This window comes from Heterodontus francisci, unplaced genomic scaffold (genome assembly GCF_036365525.1).
Source record: "Heterodontus francisci isolate sHetFra1 unplaced genomic scaffold, sHetFra1.hap1 HAP1_SCAFFOLD_337, whole genome shotgun sequence".
NCBI lineage: Eukaryota > Metazoa > Chordata > Chondrichthyes > Heterodontiformes > Heterodontidae > Heterodontus > Heterodontus francisci.
The window spans coordinates 1,533,790-1,542,958 of record NW_027141841.1 but is presented as its reverse complement, the minus strand read 5'-3'; the positions used below and the strand labels follow the sequence as shown (position 1 = coordinate 1,542,958).

The following is a 9,169-nucleotide window of genomic DNA, read 5'->3' as shown; positions in this document are numbered from 1 at the left end:
ACCCTGAGAACTTCACTGTGTCAATTCATCTCTTCTCCTGTCTTTGAAGAAAGCCTGCTAAAATTAATTCTCAGCACTGCCTCTAAAAAACTGTTCTAAAAGACCCTAGTGACCTGTCTATGCATACTCAGAAGTTAGACTGTCTGCCAGTTTTGGAACAACATATCTCATCTGCTGTTTTCTTCAGGAATGAACAAGTAATGAGCCCAAGTGTTGTTTTTGTCTTTAACAGAACTCAGAATTGTAAAAAATAATTCTTTTTTTTTCAGTTAATCGGTGTATGTGTGTGTGCGTGTGTGGGGCTGTGGGAAGAAAGGGGCTTTAAATGTTGGTTAAGGTAAAAAGGGAACTTTTAAAATTTCTACCTGTGTATTTATGCTTTATTTCATGACTAGTTAAAACTTGTTCTGCAATAAACTCATAATTTTGCTGTTCATTAAAGAAACCTGGTCCGTGTCTTCTATTCTGGGAAGAATAGAGTATATGATTGACTGTTTCAGGAAGTGGGAAAAGATAAAATATATGTTGTGACCTGTGGAGAAGTGGGATGAGAATCTATAGAAGGGTCTGAAGAAGGGTCATTGACCTGAAACGTTAACTCTGCTTCTCTCTCCACAGATGCTGCCAGACCTGATGAGTATTTCCAGCATTTCTTGTTTTTATTTGAGATTTCCAGCATCTGCTGCATTTTGCTTTGATATTGATATTATATGAGAATAAATGGTGTACTCCTCTGATTTTAATTGTATCAACATCTGGCTCTGTAGCTTAGTTGGTTAAAGCACCTGCCTTGTAAACAGGAGAGCCTGGGTTCAATTTCCAGTGGAGCCTTGCTTCTCATTTGTGATATAGAAGTTATCTTGTCAATCACTTCCAACTGTGTCTTCTGAACTTTAAGTGAGAATTCAAATTACATGATGAATTTTCATCACAGGAGAAAACAGCCTTTGTGTAGGATGTGAGTTTGGAATGACTGTTCCTCCTTGTACAGAAATTCAGTGCTGATATTTCAAAGGCAACTTCATTGATCCAAATTTGTTCACAGTTGCATTCAACCTGGAAAACAGCTCGACATTAATGTCACTGAAGGAAAGTGTGACTGCGTTGTATGTTTCAGAGTGTTTGTGTTGTTATCTGTTGCTTGTGACTGAGACTGGGACATGATGCAAGTCGGAGGGTTGATCTGAGGTTTGGAACATTTGTCAGTCATTAACAAGAAAAATCAAAGGAACCAAATAAGAAAAACTATGTCTCATGTGGTTACCGAGAAACGGTCAGAAGATATTAAACTTTGTTCTGTTCAATAAAGCTGTGTGAACTTTGACCTTTCCTGCCTTTTATAAACAGTATTTGAAGTGTCTCGGTAACAATGTTCAGTGTTGATGAGAGTGGGGTCTGGGGGAGCCTCTGCTGAGTGTGACAGGGTCAGGACTGGATGCAGGAGGTTCTCTGACAGTCTCTCTCTCTCGCTGATGGGTTTGAGTTTATTTTCAACTGGCAGCTGTTGGTGTTTCGATAAATCAAGTTCCCTCCACCCATTTTTTTGGACAGACAGTGTAGTATAAGGATGTAAAGTGTTAATGCTGAAGACATTGGGATCAATCACGCCCACTGTCAAAGTGATGATGTAACAGTCACATGAGATGAGGTTTGGGAGGAGAGAGCAGCACCAAGGATGCTAGTTTAGGAGGCTTGATGAATGTGTATATAGTATTGTGCAAATTAGAAAAGAGTTCTTAGTTCTTTCAGCAGGAAATGTGTCCCGAAAATATCGAGAAACTCACAATTTTATTATTCAGGAGTCGGAACACAGATATTAATTCCAAGTGACAGTTCTGGGTTCATTTGACAAAAAAAGGTAGAGAATAATATTACTCACTGATTGAAATCCCCCAGTGAGGAGACAGTTAAACAGGTGATCTGTTGGGGCATCCTTCGATCCAAGGTTTCGGCGGCATTTAATCTCCCTTTTTGGTGAAATTCTCTGTTATTTGCAACTTTTTTTTTATCCAGCTTTGAAGGGCAAGTGAAAAAACTGAAAAAACTGAACAGTTCCATCCTTTCTTTTCTTCCTTCTTCCCTTCTTTCCATCAGTTTCTCTTTTCTGTCCCAGATCAACACAATGATGAGAATCCCAATTTAATCTGCTGCTTCTGGTGTTTTATCCATTCCAATCAAAGTCAAAGTTCCAATCAAATCTATTTGTTATTCCACAGTGTCTCTCCATGTGTTTTATTCTGTTGTATTCTCTCACAGTCTGTTTGATGATCAATGTTGCATCTCACTCTCTGTTCTGGTGAAGATCAGAAGCAATGATATCTGTTTAGACCACCCGACAAGTCGGCCTGAGGCTTTGCCTCGCCGATCATGTGGAGTTAGGAACATAGCAACATCGGAGCAGGAGTCGGCCATTCAGCCCATCGAGCCTGCCCCACCATTCAATATGATCATGGCTGATCATCCGCTTCAATGCCCTTTTCCCCACACTTTCCTTATATTCACTTATGTCATTTGTATTTAGAAATCTGTCAATCTCTGCTTTAAACATACTCAACGACTGAGCTTCCACAGCCCTCTGGGGTACAGAATTCCAAAGATTCACAACCCTCCGAGTAAAGAAATTTCTCCTCATCTCTGTCCTAAGGAGCTTCCCCCTTATTTTGAAATTGAGCCCCTGGTTCTCGACTCCCCATCCAGGTGAAACATCTTAGCTGCATCTACCCTGACTGTCCTTTAAGTATTTTGTAGGTTTCAATGAGATCACCTCTCATTCTTTGAAACTCCAGAGAATACAGACCCAGTTTCCCAATCTCTCTTCATAGAACAGTCCCACCATCGCAGGAACAAGTCTGATGAACCTTCGTTGAACTCCCTCCATGGCAATAATATCCTTCCTAAGGTAAGGAGACCAAAACTGCACACAGTACTCCAAGTGCGGTCTAACCAAGGTTCTATACAATTGAAGCAAGAATTCACTTTTCCTGTACTCAAATCCTCTTGTGATAAAGGCTAACAGAGTATTCGCCTTCCTAATTGCCTGCTGCACCTGCATGTTAGCTATGAGTGACTTATTGACATGGATACCCAGATCACCCTGATATTCTTTTCCTCAGCTAATAAAGGAAAGGATTCCATATACCTGCTGAACGACCTTATTGACCTGTCCTGCTACCTTCAGGGATCTGTGGACATTCCCTCCAACGTCTCTCACTTCCTCTGCACCGTTCAGTGTTCTCCCATCAATTGTGTATTCCTTTGCCTTTTTTGACCTCCCAAATGCATCACCTCACCCTTGTCCAATTTGAATTCCATTTACCACTTCTCTGCCCACCTGACCAGTCAATTGATATCTTCCTGCAGTGCACAGCTATCCTCCTCCCTATCAACAACACGGACAATTTTTGTGTTATCTGCAAACATCTTGATTGTGCCCTCTACATTTATGTCCATATCATTAATATATGCCACAAAAAGCAGGGGACCTAGTTCTGAGCCCTGCGGAACACCACTGGAAACAGTCCTCCAGTTGCAAAAACACCTGTAACCATATCCTTTTTGTTTCCTGCCACTGAACCAATTTTGTGTCCAGCTTGCTACATTCCCCTGGATCCCATGTGCTTTTATTTTTTTTAACCAGTTTGCCATGTGGGACCTTGTCAAAAGTCTTGCTAAAATCCATGTAGATCAGATCAACTGCACTATCCTCATCAATCCTCCTTGTTACTTCTTCAAAAACATTCAATCAAGATAGTCAGACATGAGCTTCCCTGAACAAATCCATGCTGACGATACTTGATTAATCTGTGCCTTTCAAAGTGACAGTTTATCCTGTCTCTCAGAATTATATCCAATAATTCGCCCACTATTGAGGTGAGGCTAACTGGCCTTTAATTATCTGGTCGATCACTCGCTTATTTTTTCACGAATGGTGCAATGTTAGCAATAAAAACAAAAAGTGCTGGACATACACAGCATGTCTGGCAGCATCTGTGGAGAGAGAAGCAAAGTTAACATTTCAGGTCAGTGACCTTTCATCAGAACAGAAACGTTAACTTTGCTTCTCTCTCCACAGTTGCTGCCAGATCTGCTGTGTATTTCCAATGCAACTAGTTTTTATTTCGTATTTGCAGCATCTGCAGAATTTTGCTTTTATTGCAGTGTTACGAGACCTCCAATCCTCTGACATCACACCTGTATCCAGTGAGGGATTGGAAACTGATGGTCAGACCTTCCACTATTTCCTCCCTGACTTCTTTTAACAGCCTGGGGTACATTTCATCCGGCCCTGATGATTTATCCACTTTCAAGAATGCTAATCCCATTTATACTTCTTCTCTCCCTCAGTTTATCATGACCAATACTTCACACTCCTTCTCCTTAATTACAATATCTGCATCACCCCCCTCATTTGTGAAGACAGTAAAATATTCATTAATAAACATACCAACATCTTCCACCCTGACACATAGGTTACATTTTTAGGTCTTTGATGGGCCCTACTCTTTCCTCAGTTGCCTCTGACTGCAATCTATTGATGAAACATCTTTGGATTTGTTTTGATTTTGCTTGTCAATATTCTTTCATGATCTCTGTTTGTTCTTCATCGCTACTCCCAAATACCTCTAGTCATGTCAAAACACAACTTATCAGAAGGGGAATTTGAACCCACCTCTGCAGAGAGAATTGTGATCTGAATGAACCGTCTCAGACTGCTCGACCATCCTGACTACCCCATGTGTATGTTTAATGCTGACGAAATTATCCATTCATTGTGACTGTATTTGTGAGATTGTGGAAATGTCTGGAAGAGTAAAGACCAACGGGAAAGCTCGGTCCAAGGCCAAGTCTCGCTCCTCCCGGGCTGGACTGCAGTTCCCGGTGGGCCGTGTTCACAGGCTCCTGAGAAAAGGTAACTATGCTGAGCGTGTGGGGGCCAGAGCCCAGGTCTATCTGGCTGCTGTGCTCGAGTATCTGACCGCTGAAATCCTCGAGCTGGGCGGTAACGCGGCCCGGGACAACAAGAAGACCCGCATCATCCCCAGACTCCTACAGCTGGCCGTCCTCAATGACGAGGAGCTCAACAAGCAGCTGGGAGGGGTGACCATCGTTCAGGGTCGGGTGCTGCCTAATATCCAGGCCGTGTTGCTGCCCTATAAAACCAGCGCTCCGGGCACCAAAACCAAGTCAATCTGCCAGAATTTTTTCAAATACACAAAGGCTCTTTTCAGAGTCACCCACAGTATCTGAAAGGGCTGATTACTGTCTGAAGTCTGCTGCACCCACACTTCTGTCTATACCTCTTCATCTGGAACAACCAGCGTCATCTTCCATTCCTTTCACCATTATGTGTTTAGCTTGCTTCTCCTTCTCGTCTGTCCAATATCAATGTACTAATGAAATGATCTGTGTCAGTGCTGGCAATTTCCATAGAATTATAGAAAAACTAGGGCACAGAAGGAGCCCATTCAGCCCATTGCGTTTGCTCTGGCCGAAAAATCTAGCCACCCAATCTATTCCCACCTTCCAGCACCTGATCCGTAGACTTGTTGGTTGCAGCACTTCAGGTGCATGTCCAGGTATTTTTAAATGAGTTGAGGGTTTCTGCCTCCACCACCATTCCTGGCAGCGAATTCCAGACACACACCACCCTCTGGGTAAAAACGTTTCCCCTCATGTCCCCTCTAATCCTTCTACCAATCACCTTAAATCTGTGCCCCCTGGTAACTGACCTCCCCACCAGGGGAAACAGGTCATTACTGTCCACTTGTCTCGGCGCCTCATAATTTTGTACACCTCATTCAAGTCACCCCTCAGACTCCTCTGTTCTAAGGAAAACAACCCGAGCCGCTCCAATATTTGCTCATAGCTGCAACTTTCAAGGCCTGGCAACGTTCTTGTAAATCTCCTCTGTACTCTCTCCAGAGCAATTATGTCCTTTCTGTAATGTGATGACCAGAACTGTACGCAATACTCCAGCTGTGGCCGAACCGCCATTTTATACAGTTCTAGCACTACATCCCTGCTTTTCTATTCTATCCCATGGCCAATAAAGGGAAGCATTCTCTTTGCCTTATTCACCACTCTATCTACCTGTCCTGCCACTTTCAGGGACCTGTGGACATGCACTCCAAAGTCTCTCACTTCTTCTACCCCTCTCAATATCTTCCTGCTTATTGTGTATTCCCTTGCTTTGTTTTCCCTCCCAAAATGCATTCCCTCACACTTCTCCAGATTGAATTCCATTTGCCATTTTTCTGCCCACTCAACCAATCCATTCATCTCATTCTGAAGTCGACAGCTATCCTCCTCACCATCAGTTACACGGCCAATTTTTGAGTCATAGGCAAATTTCCCAATCATACCTCCAACATTTAATTCCAAATCATTAATATATACCACAAACAGCAAGGGACCCAACACTGAGCCCTGTAGAATGCCACTGAAAACTGCTTTCCATTCGCAAAAACATCCGTCGATAACTATCCTTTGTTTCCTGTCACTGAGTCAATTTTGGATCCAACCTGCCACATTCCCCTGTATTCCATGGGCTTTCATTTTACTGACCAGTCTGCCATGTGGGACTTTACTAAAATCCATGCAGACCACATCCACCACACTATCCTCATCAATGTTCCTTGTTACTTATTCAAAAAACTCAATCAAGTTCGTGAGACATGACCTTCCCTTAACAAATCCATGCTGACTATCCCTGATTAATCTGTGCCTTTCTAAGTGGCAGTTTATCCTGTCCCTCAGAATTGATTCTAATAATTTACCCACCACCGAGGTCAGACTGACCGGCCTATAATTATTGGGCCAATCCCTCACATCCTTTTTAAATAATAGTACAACGTTCACAGACCGCCAATCCTCCGGCACCTCCCCCAAATCCAGTGAGCAATTGAAGATGATCCTCAGCGCATCCACTATTTCCTCCCTGGCTTCCTTTAACAACCTCAGATGCAAACCATCTGGCCCTGGTGATTTATTCATTTTGAAGGATGTCAGACCCTCCAGTACTTCCACTCTCATTATGCTTATCGTATCTAATATTTCACACTCCTCTTCTTTGTCTGCATCATCCCTCTCCTTTGTGAAGGCAGAGACAAAAACTCATTAAGAACCCCACACACATCTTCCGCATCCACGCATACGTTCCCTTGTACATCTCTGATAGGCCGTACCCTTTCCTTAGTTATCTTCTTGCTCTTAATGTACTGATAGAACATTTTTGGGGTTTCCTTCAAGTAGTTGTATCCAGTCCACATCCACCAAGTCACCTCTCAGTTTTGTAAAATTTGCCTTCCCCCAATTTAGAACTTTTACTTCTGTTGTATCTTTGTCCTTTGACATGATTATGCCAAAACTAATTGCAGTATGGTTACTAGGGGTGGTGGTGGCATAGTGGTCTTGTCAGTGGACTTGTCAGTGGATTAGTAACCCAGACACCTCGGGTATTGCTCAGGGGACGTGGGTTCAAATCCCACCATTGAAATTTAAATCCAAATAATAAATCTGCAATTAAAAAGCAAGTCTAATGATGGCCATGAAACCATTGTTGATGATTGTAAAAACACATCTGGTTCACTAATGCCCTTTAGGGAAGGAAATCTGCTGTTCTTTTCTGGCCTGCATGCGACTGCAGACCCACAGCAATGTGGTTGACTCTTACATGCCCTCTGAAATGGCCGAGCGAGCCACTCAGTTGAAACTAAACACTACGAAGTCAATAAAAAGGAATGAAACCAGACGGACCACCCGGCGTCGACCTGGGCACCAGAAATGACAATGGCAAACCCAGCGCTGTCGACCCTGCAAAGTCCTCCTTGGTAACATCTGGTGGCTTGTGTTAAGTTGGGAGAGCAACAGCCTGACGTCGTCATACTCACAGAATCATACCTTACAGGCAATGTCGCAGACACTGCCATCACCATCCCTGGGTATGTCCTGTCCCACGGGCAGGACAGACTCACCAGAGGTATCGGTACAGTAGAAAGGCAATTGCCCTGGAAGTCTTCAACATCGACTCTGGACCCCATGAGGTCTCATGGCATCAGATCAAACAATGGACAAGTTAACCTCCTGCTGATTACCACCTACTGCCCTCCCTCAGCTGATGAGTCAGTACTCCTCCATGTTGAAAAGAACTTGGAGGAAGCACTGAGGGTGGCAAGAGCACAGAATGTACTCTGGGTGGGGGACTTCAATGTCTATCACCAACAGTGCCTCGGGAGCATCTCTGCTGGCCGAATCCTAAAGGACATATCTGCTAGTGCTGCTTGATGGCAATGTTGATGACACCTTCCATCACTTTAGGCCCCATCAGTCTACTCTCAATCATCAGTAAAATGATGGAAGGTGCCATCAAGCGGCACTCGCTTAGCAATAACCTGCCTCAGTGACACTCAGTTTGGGTTCTGCCAGGGCCATTCAGCTCCTGACCTCATGACAGCCTTGGTTCAAACATGGACAAAAGAGGTGAGGTGTGAGTGATTGCCTTTGACATCAAGGCAGTATTTGACCGAGTATGGCATCAAGGAGCCCGAGCAAAACTGAGGTCAATGGGAAAACCCTCCACTGGCTGGAGTCATACCTCGCGCAAAGGAAGATGGTTGCGGTTGTTGGAGGTCAATCATCTGAGCTCCAGGACATCACTGCAGGCGCTCCTCAGTGTAATGTCCTCAGCCCAACCATCTTCAGCTGCTTCATCAATGACCTTCCTTCAATCATAAGGTCAGAAGTGGGGATGTTCGCTGATGATTGCACAATGTTCAGCACCATTCATGACTCTTCATATACTGAAGCAGGCCGTGTAGAAATGCAGCAAGACATGGACAATATCCAGGCTTGGGCTGATAAGTGGCAAGTAACATTCGGGCCGCACAAGTGCCAGGCAATGACGATCACCAACAAGAGAGAATCGAACTAACTCCCCTTGACATTCAATGGCATTACCATTGCTGAATCCCCCACTATCAACGTCCTAGGGGCACCATTGACCAGAAGCTGAACTGGAGTAGCCATATGAATACCGTGGCTAGAGGGGCAGGTCAGAGGCTAGGAATCCTGAGGCGAGTAACTCACCTCCTGACTCCCCAAAGCCTGTCCACCATCTACAAGGCACAAGTCAGAAGTGTGTTGGAATAGTCTCCACTTGACTGGATAGGTG

At 44.0% G+C, this 9,169-nt stretch overlaps 1 non-coding gene across 1 annotated transcript; it reads left to right on the top strand.

Moving 5' to 3' along the window:
* Window positions 1–757: 757 nt before the first annotated feature.
* Window positions 758–831, top strand: trnat-ugu (transfer RNA threonine (anticodon UGU)). Its single transcript has one exon. It is a non-coding gene; the product is annotated as a tRNA-Thr (tRNA).
* The last annotated feature ends 8,338 nt before the right edge of the window (window positions 832–9,169 follow it).